At 46.7% G+C, this 16,579-nt stretch overlaps 1 long non-coding RNA gene across 1 annotated transcript; it reads left to right on the forward strand.

Annotated features, from left to right (window-relative positions):
* Positions 1-4,584: 4,584 nt before the first annotated feature.
* LOC309611399 lies at positions 4,585-11,612 on the forward strand. Its single transcript, XR_014234511.1, has 2 exons — positions 4,585-7,421; positions 7,748-11,612. It is a non-coding gene; the product is annotated as an uncharacterized lncRNA (long non-coding RNA).
* Positions 11,613-16,579: the final 4,967 nt, after the last annotated feature.

Consider the following 16,579-nt stretch of genomic DNA (forward strand, 5'->3'; position numbering starts at 1 on the left):
GGAAAAGTGCAATTATAACAAAAAAGAAGAAAAGGATTTGCTTTGCAAATGAACTTGCAGACCCTGGAAATTGCACAGAAGGGAAAGTTTAAAGTAAGGGTGCTTTGGTGGAATCTCTCTCTTTAGCCTAAAACACACCTCTTTTTTTTTTTTTAGCATGACTAAAAACTCGCCGATTCTCAGTATCACTTCCACTCTTGGCCATCCTGACCCCCTTGGCTGATCTTTTCCTCCTCTTACCCTCACCAATCAGCTGGGCCTGCCAGTCTGAAGACTAAGACATGACATATTTGCACCATGCGTAAACACCGCTCCCCATTAAGAGCTCCATCTAATGAGAAACAGAGCCACGGAGGGGAAGCTTCAAAGTGGTTAACGGAAGGAAGTGCCTGGAACGAAATCCGACTTGATGTCCCAATTAATACGTCCCCTAATTCTATTTCCTGCCCTTGCGGGCTTGCAGCCGCCTTCCTCTAATTTCTGTGGGAGACGGAGACTCGGCTGATGGGGAGGAAGGAACCTGGAAATGGGGCGGCTTCACGGATGACTTGATACGCAGGCAATGGGCATATTAGGACAAATTAGAGAATTAAGGAGGAGGAAAAAAAAGAGACAACGACAGTCAGAGGAAATGTCATCCCAAGTAATAGTATTAATGGAGACCGGGACTCTGCCGGAGAGGGTGGCTGGAGAAATTGAGAGCTGAACGCGCCAGCCAAATTGTCTTTTATTTCAGCCTGGGAGAGAGAAACTGTTGCCAGACACTTTCCTCTCTGTTCTAGGACTTTGGGGGGGTAAAACCAGCCCTGGATCTGTTCAGGAGGATGAAGGGCAGGTCCAGATCTCAGCCAAAAGCCTGCTGAATTTGGATGAAGTGTTTGGGTGCAAATAAAGTTGAATAGGAAGACATCAGCCCAGGAAGAGTCAAGTTAGAATAAGCGGTGCGCTCTGAAAGTGTTACGAGCTCTTTGAAATAACTATATAATCGGCCCGAAAGTCCACTCTTCAATCACTCTTTTCAGTTAAGCATTGCCCCCTCCGTATCATCCTTTCCAAAAGCAGATGCTTGTGGAGGGTAAAGGGTGCCGTCCCCGATACACAGGGATAATGAGTTTATCAGAGGCGCTGGACACCCCAAGAGAACTGGTGACCGGAAGACCCTCATCTACTCCACCCAGACAGTTTGTACAAGCTCTGGATTGGCTCCCCTGACTTCAGTCTCTTCAATACGCTAGTCTATCCTCAGCGCATTATGCACATGCCTGCCTAATACTCTTTCTAAAATACAGAGCCCATGTCACCCCCCCCCTGCCGCCTCATTCTTAAATATCTGGTGGGGCTCCCTAGTGCCTGTGTGACCGAGTTTGAACACCTTCGCATGACATTCGAGGCCTTCACATCTGAACAGCCTTTCTCTGTAGCATTGCCACGCTCCTCTCTCCTGCTAGGCCTCCACCCAGCCCTGCTGTTGCCCCAACCGACAAACTCTTAGCCTTGCACATGCTGTGTCTTCCTTCAGCTTTGCCCTTGCTCCTCTTCTCTTTGCTCCCTCTTTATCCATCAAGTCTAAGTTGAAATGGCTCCTTGCTGAAGTCTTTCCAGGCATCTAAGTCACCTCTCTGTGTTCCCGTGGGCCTCTCTTTCAATCTCCAAGTCCTCGAGTGTCTCACTGCATTGTAATGATTGGCTTTTGTGTCTGGCTTTCCTGAGAGAACATCTCCCAGAAGACCCACAGAGGACAGGACCAATGGTATACGTTTCTCAATATTTGCAGTGTCTGATGTAATATAGGAGCTCAGTACATGGGCAGAGAAAGAACAAAGGAGAAAAGAAAGGAGAAAGCAGGAGATAGAAGAAAGAGGGCACAGAAAGAACAGGAAACATCTTGAGCTGCATTGTTCATGGCATAATTGTATCGGGATATAATATAGACACCCAGTTGCACTTAAGGTCAAGCCGAGTTCACTTTAGAATTTGTTCAATTTAAGCAAATTGGCTGGGCTACACAATGTAGCTGGTGGTTAAGAGCCTATGCTTTGGAGACCTGGGTTCAAATCCTTTTGCAATGACTCAGTCGCTGGGGAAGACCTGTCCCCTCTCTGAGCCTCCGTTTCCTTGTCAGTAAAGTGGGGAAAAGGTAGTCATGAGGGTCAAACAAGGTAAAGTACTTTGCCCAGTGCCTGGTGTATAGTAAGTGATCAATAAAACCTAATATACATGAGAGTTGAGCCTGGGAACTCTGCCATCCTTTCAGACCATCTGTGCTTCTCTCTCCCTCCTCTTTCTGGCCTCTTCTGCCCAGACCCTGCCCCATAGTCTGAACTGTTCACTCTCCTTGCTGCCAGTATAGACAAGGCAGGGAGTGGCCCCAGCATTCATGCCAACAGCCACTGGCATCTTGGTTATTAGGGAACAATGCCATTGCTGTGGCTCGGTTCCTTGAAGGAGCCAATGCCTGCCACAAACACACCCAAACAAAAGCCTCCTGGTTACGTCATTTGCTTGGGAGGAGAAGTGACAGTAGAAATGTGTGGATCTGAGCTCTGAGGTCTTAATTCTTCTACTGTGGTTTTTCAGCCACTGGGGAACCTGGAGGAACTGCTGAGACAACACTAGGGGTCTTTTCCATCAGGATAAACCTCTACACCATCCAGATTCCTTTCCTTATGTCCCCAGGAACTGGTGTTCCTGCCTGGAGCAAAAGTCACTCTTCCCTGGCCAGTGCCCATTGATGTAAATGTTGATGCAGTGACCAAAGAAATCCAGGTTGGAATTTCCCCTTAGGAAATCACTGAAGACAAGGAGAATGACCCTGAGGTCCAAGGAGGATGGCTTGAGGATGGCTTTAGGGTTGGCCAAGCCTTCCTCCAAGTCATTCTCCAAAGGGCTGAACTGGGAGCTGGTGGCACTGAGAACTCGCTGAACAACTTCTCAACGCCTTTGCATTTGAATAGTCCATGGAATGCGTTCGAGTCCCTTAAGTTTCATCACTGACAGGCCTTGAGCAGGGACCAGAGAGTCTTCCGCCCCTTGATATCTTGTGGCGTTTGCAGAGTTCTCCCTTCTCTTCCTCCTCTCTTCTTTGAACCTTTCAAAGCAATTTTATATCTGTTATTTATTTTAGGTGCTTTCTTGGAGTTTGAGGAAAGGGTGTCATCATGTCCATTTGATTGATGAAGAAAAGGAGGCACAGAAAGGTTAAGGCCAAGTGTCATGGGTGCATGATCTGCTGCTCAGATCCATTTCAGGGCTGAAAGCCTTATTCTCCGCAGGGTCTAAGAGTGTGGTCCTCCAAATGCCTTTATCTCCCATCCCTCTCGGGGTTCTGCCCTCAGCTAAAGAGACCCACCTTACTCAAGATTACCACCCCTTCTAAGGACATTCCACATCCAAAGACTGGCAATACAGGGGAATAAAAGCTCAGCCCCTTGGCCCCTCTAGAAGGGTGATCTCATCTTCAGAACTCCCGTGAGATCAGCTGAGGCCTTTCTGGAGACTGCATCACAGCTCAACCTCTCCCTCTGTGCAACCCTGATTCCCTCCCTTCCATCCCCAATAAACTGCCTGCACGTGGATCCTCATCCCAGCCTCTGCTTCTCAGGAAACCTGTAACACCAAGGTCACCCAGGGTGAAAGGGGCCAAGGTGGGGCTGGAATTCAAGTGCTCAGTACATGCTTGGCCAGTTGCTGGGTACTTACTAGGTGCCAGGCACTGAGCCAGAACCTGAGGTTGAGGCGATGAACAGGTTCGCAGGGTCCCTGCCCTCATGGGGCCACGTCCGGAAGGACAACAGACATTGAATTTACACTTCTCTACAAGGGTGATGAGTTTTAAGAAGGAGAGGTACTGGATGCTTGGGAAGTAAGTAACAGGGCCTCACACCAGTCTAGGGGGTCACTGAGGCTTCCTGGAGATAGTGACGGTTGCATTAGGACCAAAGGATGGTGAGGACAAGTTAGCCAGGTAAAGAACAGTGTGTTCAAAGACGTAGCTATTGGAGGGGGCATGGCATGATAGGGAAATTGACGAGACTCTGGGAGAGATGGGGAGCGTGGCGTAAAGGAGCCTGGAAAGCAAGAGGCAGTGGCTTGGACCACTTGGATAATCTGGAAAACTTTGGACCCTCTCAGTGGTATGTAACCTCCAAAGGCAACCATTGAGGACGTCATCGCTGAACTTTGAATGTAGGCTGGGCTTGGGACTGGCCTTGGCCAATAGAAGGATGCTGTGTCAGTTCCAGACATAGGCTTTCACTACAGAAACCCATCACCAGGCTGTAAAGAGGCTTACACTACTCCTGAATGACAAGATGCCATGTGGACAGTGAGTGGCCACATGGAGAAGCACTGAGGATGTCTTTCTGGACCTCCTAGCTCAGGCTGGCCACCGGGGGAAGGCAGTTAGTCAACCCAGCCAATAGCATGTAGAACAGGAGAACTGCCCAGCTGTGCCCTACCTGGATTCTTGACCCTTACAATTATGAGAAATAGTAAACCATTGTCATTTTCAGCCTTGAAGTTTTGAATAGGTTTATTACACAGCGATAGCTAAATGAAACATTGTCCCCTAGGAAAAAAAAATCCCAGATACACATCCATCCCCAACAGCTCACACTTACTGAGCACCAACAAAGTTCCAGGCTCTGTGGTATGGGGTTTTTATACCTTATTTTATTTAAACCTAATTTTACTTAAACCTCACTGAAAAGCCAGTGAAGGAAGCTTTTATGCCCATTTCACAGATGAGAATAAAAGAGGCACAGAGAGAATGTGACTTGTCCAATTTGCCTACCTAGCAAAGTGGTGGAACATGAACTTGGACCCAGAAAGCATGGCCCGCTCTTTCCATCACTAGATTGACTGTTCTTGCATGGGCGTGGGTCCTCAAGACCTGGGCTGAAAGTCTGAATCTGTAGGAAGATTCACCTGTTGAAGGCAGACAGCACTGAGCTAAGACTCACACTTTTTGGACAGTAATCCCCATGTCTCACACACTTCCATGGCTGCCCAAAGTCTCCCCAGACACTTGGATCCTCAGTCAGTAGAATTTGTGACACGGTGGTCAGGATAGGTAGAGATGGACCTCAAACCTCAGCTAGGAGGCCTGGCTTTCAGCTCCAGTTCTGCCACATGACCCTGGCCCATGTCTTCTGGACCCTGTATGCCTCTTTCTCCATCTGTAAAATGAGAACAGAATTTCCCAGACATTTCCAGATTTGTCATATCGGCAAACGACCAAATGTATCATACACTTGTTTTGTAAATCACCACACATTTGCAACTTAAATAAGTCTTGTCTAAAGCTACGAAATTTATTAAACTGAGGATTTCATGTGCTGGTCATAGGTTTTTTGAGTACACCTGAATATATATATATATTTTAAAAACATCTATCTATTGCCACTGATATTCCTGCTATGTGCTGCTGTGGTGTGGGCGCTACTTTGGTGGCCTGGGGGTAGGTGGGCCAGGTGGTCTTAATGTTTTTGGCGAGGGCTAAGGCCTGGGCAAGGGAGTGGGTTCAGGCTTGGGTCCCACTAAACTGTCCAACTGTTACCCCTTAAACAAAGCTGCTCTTCGAGCCCTACCTTCTTCTGTGGGTGGCGTGGAAGCTGAGGGCTTCTTATGGCATCGCATCACCTCATTACAGAGTGGGAGGTTTCAGGTCACGGTGAGAGTCGGTATTGGGAAGAGGGCAGTAGGCAGGGAGGGGAAAAACAAACTGAGAAGAGAGTTCAGTTCCTCCAACTGGCTTGTAGGAAGTTTCTCTTCATCCTTCCTTCTAGGACAGTTTGGCAGTTTAAGTGTCCTGGGTCTGAGACTTGGCTGCCTGGACATGGAGAAGGTCTAGCTTGAGATTGGTCTGCTGTTAATGGGGTGACCGTAGGTGGGGAAGTAGGCTGCTGGGACAGTTGTGTTTCATTTCCTCAACCTCTGGCTGCGGTACTGGCACGTTACATTATGTCTCAGAGCCAGCTGTGTGGAGTTGAGAGAGCACTGGATAGAGAGAAAATAATAATGCCTAATAATAATAATAACGACCACCATCAACATCATCATAGGTGACATTCATTGAGTGTCTCTACTTTTTTTTTTTTTTTAACATATACATGTCTCTATTCTTTTTCAAATTCTTTTCCCATTTAGGTTATTACAGAATACTGAGCAGGCTTCCCTGTGTTATACAGTAGGTCCTTGTTGGTTATCTGTTTTGAATATAGCAGTGTGTACATGTCAATCCCAAACCAAACTCCCAATCTATCCCTCCCCCCCTGCGCTTCCCCTCTGGTAACCATAGGTTCATTTTCGAAGTCTGTGAGTCTGTTTCTGTTTTGTAAATAAGTTCTTTTTTTTTTTTTTTTAGATTCCACATGTAAGCGATATCATATATTTGTCTTTCTCTGTCTGACTCATTTCACTGAATATGATCATCTCCAGGTCCATCCATGCTGCTGCAAATGGCATGATTTCATTCTTTTTAATGGAGTGCCTCTACTCTTGACTTAACTCACCTGACTGATCCCCTCAACAACCCTGTATGAGACAGGTCCACTCTTCTCCCCATTCTACAGATGAGGAAACTAAGGTTTAAAGACATAAAGTCACTTCCTCAAGATTTCACACCTTGTAAGCGCCAGGAATGAGACGTAGCTGCAAGACATGACATGCCACAAGTCCCTTCCTCTCTCTGGACTTTGCTGGTCCATTCTGTAAAATGAGGGCTTTGGTCCAGATTGATGGTGGTTCAGGGATTTTATTTTTTATTTTTAATTTTTTAATTTTTTTTTATTTTTTAAAGAGCTCCTGACTTATTTATTTACTTTATTTTTTTGGCTGTATTGGGGCTTCGTTTCTATGCGAGGGCTTTCTCTAGTTGTGGCAAGTGGGGGCCGCTCTTCATCGTGGTGTGCGGGCCTCTCACTGTTGCGGCCTCTCTTGTTGCGGAGCACAGGCTCCAGACGCGCAGGCTCAGTAGTTGTGGCTCACGGGCCTAGTTGCTCCGCGGCATGTGGGATCTTCCCAGACAAGGGCTCGAACCCGTGTCCCCTGCATTGGCAGGCAGATTCTCAACCACTGCGCCACCAGGGAAGCCCCCAGGGATTTTATTTTTTAATGGTAGACTCTTTATTCCAATGAAGCCTGATATGTAAATAAGGGGTAAGTGGGATTGCTGTGTTGATGCAGGGTGAAGGGGAGTGATTCAAAGTCATGCTCACAGAGCCCATGTTTGCTTCCCTGAGACACTTCCCCAGAACTTCCAGGATTCTACAGAACTTGTTCACAAACCAGCGAGACAAGGGCTTCACTCAAGTTGCTTTCTAGCTCTATTGTCGGATGTTTCTGAGAATCTAGTCCCTGGAAACCTCAGAGCTCTGTGGGTTAAGCAGTAGATGTTGGTGATGCTACCTGAGTTAGCAAAGGTCCTTTTTTTTTTTTTTTTTTTTTAAATAAATTTATTTATTTATTTATTTATTTTTGACTGTGTTGGGTCTTCGTTTCTGTGCGAGGGCTTTCTCTAGTTGCGGCAAGGGGGGACCACTCTTCATCGCGGTGCGGGGGCCTCTCACTGTCGCAGCCTCTCTTGTTGCGGAGCACGGGCTCCAGATGCACAGGCTCAGTAGTTGTGGCTCACGGGCCCAGTTGCTCCGCGGCATGTGGGATCTTCCCAGACCAGGGCTCGAACCCGTGTCCCCTGCACTGGCAGGCAGATTCTCAACCACTGCACCACCAGGGAAGCCCAGCAAAGGTCCTTGACTGCAGACTTATTCCATCATTCATTCCTGCTACAGGTCGGGTCCCTGTCTGCATACCTAGCCTGGTGTTGAGCAAAAGGGTTAGGAGACAAGAGATGCTCTTTCTGCCAATTCGGATTTTGTATCTTTTGGGAAAGGGGATCAGGAAGGTGAAAACAAGTTCACGGGCAATTACAACGCCGAGTGACAAGCATGTTAACAGGAATGAGTACAGAGCATTGAGAGAAGGGGCTTTTATTTCAGACTCAGAGGTTAGGAAGCTTCCGGGCAGGAATAAAGGGGTGATAAAAAGAGCAAAGTGGGGTGGGGGACATGGGGCATGGAAGGGGTTTCAGGGGGAGGGAGACCCTTGTTCGACGCTACGGAAGAGAGGGGCATTGAGGCGGGAAGTTAGTAATATGCACCTGGGAATGCAGGCAAGAGAGAGGGTGTCGGCACCCACAGCTATTTCTCTCTCTCTCTCTTTTTTTTTTTTTGGCCTCTCTGCGCGACCTGCAGGATCTTAGTTTCCGGACCAGTGATTGAACCCGTTCCCCCTGCAGGAGAAGCTCGGAGTCCTAACCACTGGACCGCCAGGGCATTCCCAGCTCTCTCTCTTCTGACTTCCTCCAAAGCTGTCCTCCATCTCGGGCACAGCGATAAGTACAGAGGTGGGAGGCTGATGTTTGGCAGCCCCTTGGCTCTTGATTGAATACATTGCGAGAACCCAAAGAATAATGACCAAGACGCTCGGGTCTTGCTCTCTTAATGAAAACAAGAAATAGGAAATTGCTACCCACACTCACGGCAACCGGGACATTTTCAGATAGAGGAAGGAAGATGAGGTCGCTGGAGGAAGAGAAGCGGGAAACATGAAAGCACAGTATGTTTCGCTGCCGCGAAAAGCAGGCTTTTTGCAGGGCGTTGCCGGGAGGTGGGGAATGGGGAGAAGCTGGCCGGAACCCCTCAAACCTGTTCCCACCTGTTTCTCTTCCCATATAGGATTTTTTCCGCTGCCTCTGTGACCCGCCGGTTCGCAGGTGGTTTTCTTGTATTCCCCTCTCCGGTGACACATCATTACAGAGAAATCGGTCTCGAAGCTCAGGGTAGGAAACCAGAAAGGCGAAGCTACAAGAAAGCAGCTGCCCAAAGTGTGCCTTGTAAAAACCCAGCCGTTGGGACTTCCCCGGCGGTCCAGTGGTTAAGACTCCGCGCTTCCGCTACAGCGGACGTGGGTTCGATCCCTGGTCGGGGAACTAAGATCCCACATGCCACGCGACACGGCCAGAAGCAAAGAAACAAACAAACAAAGAAGTCCAGTTGTTAAGTTTAAGTCCAGTGCCTGCCTACAAGGCTGCAGAGGGTCTGCCTGGGTGGCCACAGGGGCCTGGACACCAGTGTGGCCAGTGACAGCCTGTGCTTGGGTGTCGGAGGGAGCTAGCTGGCTTGTCCCACACTTCATTCTGTCCGAAATTCATTTACCACGTCAGCTTTCTTTTGGTTTGCTTAGAATATTTTTTTCCCGATTTTGAATTTTCAACTTTTCTATTAATTTATACATGCCTTGGAAAAAGCACACAGCTCATCTTTAAAAAAATATAATCCATTCCCAAGGTCTCTGTCTTTTAACGGAAGAGTTTAATCCCATTATAATGAAGGGGATTACAGATTAGTTTGGACTTTATCTTCTAAGATTTCTACTTGTCATATTTTCATAATTTTCTTTTTGTCTTTGCTTCTTTCTTTCTCCTTTTTTTTTCATGTGGATTAGACAGGATTTTCTCTATCTCCTCCTCTCCATCAACCTTTCCCCCTCTCCTTGTTTAGAAGTTCTGTAGGTTCAATGTGTACATTCGATTCTTACTAAGCATTTGATCAATCACTATCATCATTATAATAATTCATCTAGCCTCGTCCTGAACAAAATGAAGCCCCAGAACTCTTAACCTCCAACCTTTACTCTTTTTGGCATTTATATTATTTTTGTCCCAGCCAGATTAGAGCTCCAACCCTACCCCTTTCTTTCTGTGTTACCTTGTAACTTCACCTCCCTGATTCTCAGATTCTTCCTACAATCTTCCCTACAGGGTTGTTGGATGACCAGCTACGTAAGTGAAAAGGTTCCATCTGTGTGTTGGTCCTCAAATCTCCCGGAAGGTGGAGAAGTCAGAGCTAGCTCAGTGACCTTGAAAGACCTTAGGTCCTTTCATTCTCCTGTCTTGTCCCTTCTTTATTTGGCTGCCTTTGGATATGATCTTTAGTTTTTATCTTTATTTTAAAAAAATTTTTGGCCGTGCCATAAGGCATGCAGGATCTTAGTTCCCCGACCAGGGATGGAACCCGCACCCACTGCAGTGGAGGTGCAGAGTCTTAACCACTGGACCACCAGGGAAGTCCTGATATAATCTTTATTTTATCATCAGCTGGACCTTACTCTGTGTCAAGGTGATGGAGTCTGATGGACTCACTGAAACTTAACTCCCCAGGTGCACAGACGTGCTGCCTTCTCTCTCTGCCTCTGTCGTTTTTCCTCTGCCTCTTTATACCCTTCTGGTTCTCTATCTCAAGCCCTGTGTCCAGGTGTGTCTCTCCCACTGCCTGCTTCCTTCCCCCTTGTCCCCTCTTTCTAGCATCAGGATTTCTGCCCTTGCTCCATCTTTCTCTCTGTGTCTCTATGTCTTTGTTTTTCTCGGTCTCTGTTTCTGTCCCTTCTCTCCATCTCTCGTCTGTGTCCGGGTCTCTTCTCCATCCTCTCTCGGCCTCATCCCAGCTCCGTCCGCATCTCTGCCTCTGTCTCCTCATTTTGGCCTCTCTCTTCCATCCACCTCTGTGAACCTGAGACACACTCTGTCCTGCCTCTTCCTCTGTTGACCTCCCTCTGTTTTCCTTCCGCCTCTCTCTGTTTCTACCATTTTCTTTTTTTTTTTTTTAATTAATTTTTATTGAAGTATAGTTGCTTTTGTTTCTGCCATTTTCTTTCCCCCCAGCTTCCTCCCTCTGGCATCTTCCTCTTCCTTGCCCAGGGCTCTGCTCCCCGCGTAGCGCTGGACCTCTGCTCTCTGCCCCTTGCCCACCTCCCCACCTCCACCTCCACCTCCATCTCTGTCGCTCCCTGTCTCACCGAAGGCTCTTTGCACATCAGGCCCAACCCCAGCCAGGGGTCTCTGGCCTCCAGGAAGCCAGCCAGAGACTGTGCAGGCTGCACTGTAACTCAGGACCTCTGCCAGTAATCATTTCATTAAGCAGGAATGGCGTTCCCATTACCAGATAGCGGGTCTGCTTCTTCCCTACCAGGGCCCCCTCCCCGCCGCAAAGCCCCCTCACAACTTCCTGCTCGCAGCAGCCTCACAAGGCCTCATTCTAATCCTCCAACTTGTCTGTTTAGTGTCTTTGGAGAGGGGAAAGGAGCAGAAAAGTAGCTTGTCTTTTATTTTTATTTGCCCTCTTTTTTTTTCCCCTTCCTCCAGATATCCCCCTGGGGCACCGGCCTAGAACAGAGCAACAAATATTTACTAATTCCATTAACAGAAGAGGTTTTTTGTTTTTTTTTTTTTCCCAAGCAAATATCCGAGGCCCCAAGTTCATGGTGAGCCTCCTCCCCCATGTAGCCCCCCTCCCCCCTCCTCCCTGCACGCCCAGGACTTATATATAGTTCACTCAGTGCCATTTCCCAATTTTTTCTGAAGTTCAAGACAAGTTGAAGGGTCAAAAAGGCAAAGGGTGTTTTAGAAGTTTAGCAGACAGCTTTTGGTACAAGCGAAAGAAAGAAAAGAGGGGCAGGAGAGAGGCAGAGAGAACAAGGAGGCAGGAATCTGGCTCACATTAAGCTGGAAAGTTCCAACCATTGATTTGCTCTGGAATTATGCCTTTTTTTTTTTTTTAATCACAAAACATGGTTTATTCATGAGGTGTTTTTTTTTTTTTTTTTTTGTAATAGCAACCAAAGTTGTACTTTGGTACCAAGATGGAGACCCAACTTTCCTTTTTCTTTGATCTTTCATGTAGGACTGGGAGAAAGGGGATGGGAAATGGAGATGAAGGATTCCCAAATCAGGGAGTCCTGAGAACACAGGATAATCTTCCAGCTAGGTCTCTCCAATGTCTTTACCATCCCTCTTAGGAAAATCAAGCACATGCTTAGGGAGAGGAGATTTCTTAGAGGAAAAAGAGCCGGTTCTGAAAAGGCACCTCATGGCCACTGGTAAAGGAGAAAGGAGAAAATACTTACTAGCTCACACCGGCAAATGTCATATAAGGAATGGGCTTAGTGATTGCATTAGCTTCCCAGGGCTGTCACAACCAACTACCACAAACTAGGTGGCTAAAAACAACAGATCTGTATCCTCACGCAGTTCTGGAGGTCGGAAGTCTGAAATCAAGGTGTCAGCAGGGCCACGCCCCCTCCAAAGGCTCCAGAGGAGAATCCTTCCTGGCCTCTTGCAGCTTCTGATGGTTGCAGGCGTCCCTTGGCTTGTGGCTGCATCACTCCAGTCTCTGCCTCTGTCTTCACATGGTCCCTATGTTATCAAATCTCCTTCTTTCTTCCCTTATAAGGACTCTTGTCATTGGGTTTAGGGTCCCCCTAAATCCAGGATGATCTCATCCTGAGATTCTCATATCTGCAAAGGTCCTATTTCCAAATAAGATCGCATTCACAGGTACAGGGGATTAGGACTTGAACATATCTTTTTTGGTAGGGCGGTGGGGGGGATCATTAAACCCATTACAGTGATCATAGAGTGTTTCTCAACAATGTCATGCGGGGAAGCCCACCTAAAATGACACAGCTAGGGACTTCCCTGGTGGTCCAGTGGTTAAGACTCCACGCTTTCAATGCAGGGGTACGCGGGTTCAATCCTCGGTCGGGAAACTAGGATCCCACATGCCACGTGGCCAAAAAACAAACAAACAAAAAGACACAGCTAGAGAGATGCTGAGCTGTGCTTTCCTTTTACTTCCCTTCCAGTCCTGACTGTTGCAAGGAGAAAGGCCCAGCTGATGCTACTGTGTCTTTTTAAAAATTAATTAATTACTTAATCTGTTTGCATGTCTTAGTTGCAGCTCACTGGCTCCTTAGTTGTGGCATGCGAACTCTTAGTTGTGGCATGCTCCTTAGTTGTGGCATGTGAGCTCTTAGTTGTGGCATGCATGTGGGATCTAGCTCCCTGAGCAGGGATCGAACCCGGGCCCCCTGCCTTGGCAGCATGGAGTGTTAATCATTGCGCCACCAGGGAAGTCCCACTACTGTGTCTTTAAACACCTTCTTGCCACTTGCTAATCCTCCTTTTTAAGGAAGGCAGAGGGCAGCCTTCAGGTTCAGAACCTACAGCAGGCAATTCATGGTTTATCACATGTCTGACCCATGTGACCGCCTATTTATGAAAACACATACTGGTCTTTCATTTATGGTCGTGAGGTATAGCTTCCTTTCGGATTGAATTAAAATGTAAGCCAACAGCAGGTGGCTGAGTTGAGGAAAATATTAGGTAAATAAATAATACAAGTGGTACACAGACATGGTGAATGTGGTGAGGCTGCTGTATAGACGAAGGGAGACTGGGAATCACTGGTGTGGCATGCTGGTTTTCCCACTGTTCCCAGGAGCCCAGCACCAGTGCTATGTACCAGGAAGAGGGTAGTTAACAAAGTTTCTAGTCTGCTGGAATGTGTTGTTTCTTCTTGAACCTGAGACTCTAACAGTTGTATGCATTGCGTTTCCCCATGAAATTTTTTTTCCCCCCAAGGGTCAGGAAATTCTAATTTATTCTTTTTTATTTTTTTAATAAATCTTTATTGGAGTATAATTGCTTCACAATACTGTGTTAGTTTCTGTTGCACGACAAAGCAAATCAGCCATATGCATACACATGTCCCCATATCCCCTCCCTCTTGAGCCTCCCTCCCATCCTCCCTATCCCACCCCTCTAGGTCATTGCAAAGCCCTGAGCCGATCTCCCTGTGCTATGCGGCTGCTTCCCACCAGCCAACTATTTTACATTCGGTAGTGTATATATATCAATGCTACTCTCACTTAGCCCCAGCTTCCCCCTCCCACCCCATGTCCTCAAGTCCATTCTCTATGGCTAACTTTTTATTCCTGCCCTGCAACTAGGTTCATCAGTACCATTTTTTTTTTTTAAGATTCCATATATATGCGTTAGCATATGGTATTTGTTTTTCTCTTTCTGACTTACTTCACTCTGTGTGACAGATTCTAGGTCCATCCACCTCACTACTAATAACTCAGTTTTGTATCTTTTTATGGCTGAGTAATATTCCATTGTGTATATGTGCCACATCTTCTTTATCCATTCATCTGTCGATGGACACTTAGGTTGCTTCCATGTCCTGGCTATTGTAAATAGTGGTGCAATGAACATTGTGGTACATGACTCTTTTTGAATTATGGTTTTCTCAGGGTGTATGCCCAGTAGTGGGATTGCTGGGTCATATGGTAGTTCTATTTTTAGTTTTTTAAGGAACCTCCATACTGTTCTCCGTAGTGGCTGTATCAATTTACATTCCCACCAACAGTGCAGGAGGGTTCCCTTTTCACCACATCCTTTCCAGCATTTATTGTTTCTAGATTTTTTGACGATGGCCATTTTGACCAGCATGAGGTGATACCTCATTGTAGTTTTGATTTGCATTTCTCTAATAATTAGTGATGTTGAGCATCTTTTCATGTGCTTCTTGGCCATCTGTATGTCTTCCTTGGTGAAATATCTATATAGGTCTTCTGCCCATTTTTTAACTGGATTGTTTGTTTTTTGATATTGAGCTCCATGAGCTGTTGGTATATTTTGGAGATTAATCCTTTGTCTGTTGTTTCATTTGTAAATATTTTCTCCCATTCTGATGGTTGTCTATTTGTCTTGTTTATGGTTTCCTTTGCTGTGCAAAAGGTTTTAAGTTTAATTACGTCCCATTTGTTTATTTTTGTTTTTATTTCCGTTACTGGGGAAAAAAGAGCTTCATAACAAAAAGAAAGTTTAAAGAATCAACCTCCTCTGCCTCTCCACTTCTATTTTACAAATGAAGGAATCAAGACTTAGAAAGGAACAACAGCAAAAAAGAATTGTCCAAGGTCACCCAGGCATCTGGATCACCCATACACTGAGCCCCTACTATTTATGGGGCAGCTGCAATGCATGAATTCTTCGGTACATGAGGTATCGTACTGAGTCGTCACAGCAGCACTGGGAAATTGCTGGAATTTGACAGGGGAGGAAACTGAGGCTGAGAGGTTAGGAGCTTGTGCAGATGACAGAGCTGATAAGGGGAGGAGCTGGGATGGTCACCCACAGCTGGCTGACTCTGCATCTGGCGTTTTTACTGTAGCATCCCACTGCTTTCCCCCACTCGCAAATGTCTGCGCACCCTAGCCCACCACAACACACACACACACACACACACACACACACACGCACACACACACACAACATGTTTATTTGGATGAGGACATTTTGAATCTTGGCTGTTTCTGCAGCCTCTACATTCATACACCTCCTCCAACTGACATTTCTCTGCTGGGTCCACTTGTAAATGCTTGCAGGTGACAACATGTTTCTGGCTTCCTCTGGAGAGAATGAGTGCAGAGGAGACGTTCCTCCCCGGGGAAAGAAGAGGCTGTGTGCAGAGAGAGATTTTGAGCCTAAGGATGTCAGATCAGTTCTCTCTATTCTGGAAGTGCCTGGACATTGGAAGACAATGGAATGAAGCTCATCGTTTGGCTTTTTTTTTTTTTAAACAACCAGATGTTGGACACCATCAAAGACCCTGACACCCGGACCACAGGTGTGGCCTGCCTCAGATTCATTTGCTCTCGATTGTCTTCATGGATGGCACCGTTGTATTCTAGATCCCTGGAGGGTCCCTTTCAAGAAACCGATGGGAACTCTGAACCACTTACCCTGTGAGCTAAATGACCACGTGCCACATTTTTCATACAATCTCTCGGAGTTTGCATGCTCTCTGAAGTTCTTTTCTGAGCCTAAAGAGTTCTCCATGCACTAATCACAGTAGGAACATGCCTGGATATCCCCATGGGCGATTTCCCCAACTCACAGGTGGGGAAACTGGGATCCAAGACCGAAGAGTGGAAGGACTCAAAAAAGTCATGGGGCTAGTTAGGACAAGAGCTGGGGTTTGGATGCTCTGCCTTCTCAGACTGAGCCTTTCCACTGTCTCTCCCACTTCCTGAGAGACTGAGGCACCTCTGAACAGACTCGGGCAATCCTGAGAGAACAGCTTACTGGGAACCTAAGGGGTGGAGGCTAAGGCATGCTGCACCGCACTCCTAGGCTCGCATCACAGCTCCACCGCTTATGGGTTGGGAAGCCTTGGGTAAGTTATTGAACTTCCCTGTACCTCAGTTTTCTCATCAGTAAAATGGGAAGAATATGAGCACCTACTTCATAGAGTTATAGTGAGGATTAAAACAGAATCCAGGTCAAGTTTTGAAACAGTGCCTGACACACAGTACACGTTCAGTGAATAGTTATTACGTTAACATCAATATTATGATTACTATTAGATGTAGAGGGGAAACCTCTTAGTGTGGGACAGATGCCATAAACAGGTGTCACCCTCACCCTCACTCTGAGCCAGAAGACATTCTACCCCAGAGACAAATTGATTTTGGTGTTGGAGTGGGGAGAATGAGAGGTGATTGGAGCATAAGGGGCCTGATCCTCTGATTTTTAGGCAGAGAAACTAACATGCACAGAAATTAAGGGATTTTTCTGAAAATCCCAGAACTACTTAGAGGCAGAGCCAGGTCTCTGTAAACTTCAGTCTATCCATTCTCCCAGGGCTCGGGGTGCATCTCCTTCACGATGTAATTC

This window comes from Balaenoptera borealis (assembly GCF_965194805.1).
Source record: "Balaenoptera borealis genome assembly, chromosome: 14".
Taxonomy (NCBI): Eukaryota; Metazoa; Chordata; class Mammalia; order Artiodactyla; family Balaenopteridae; genus Balaenoptera; species Balaenoptera borealis.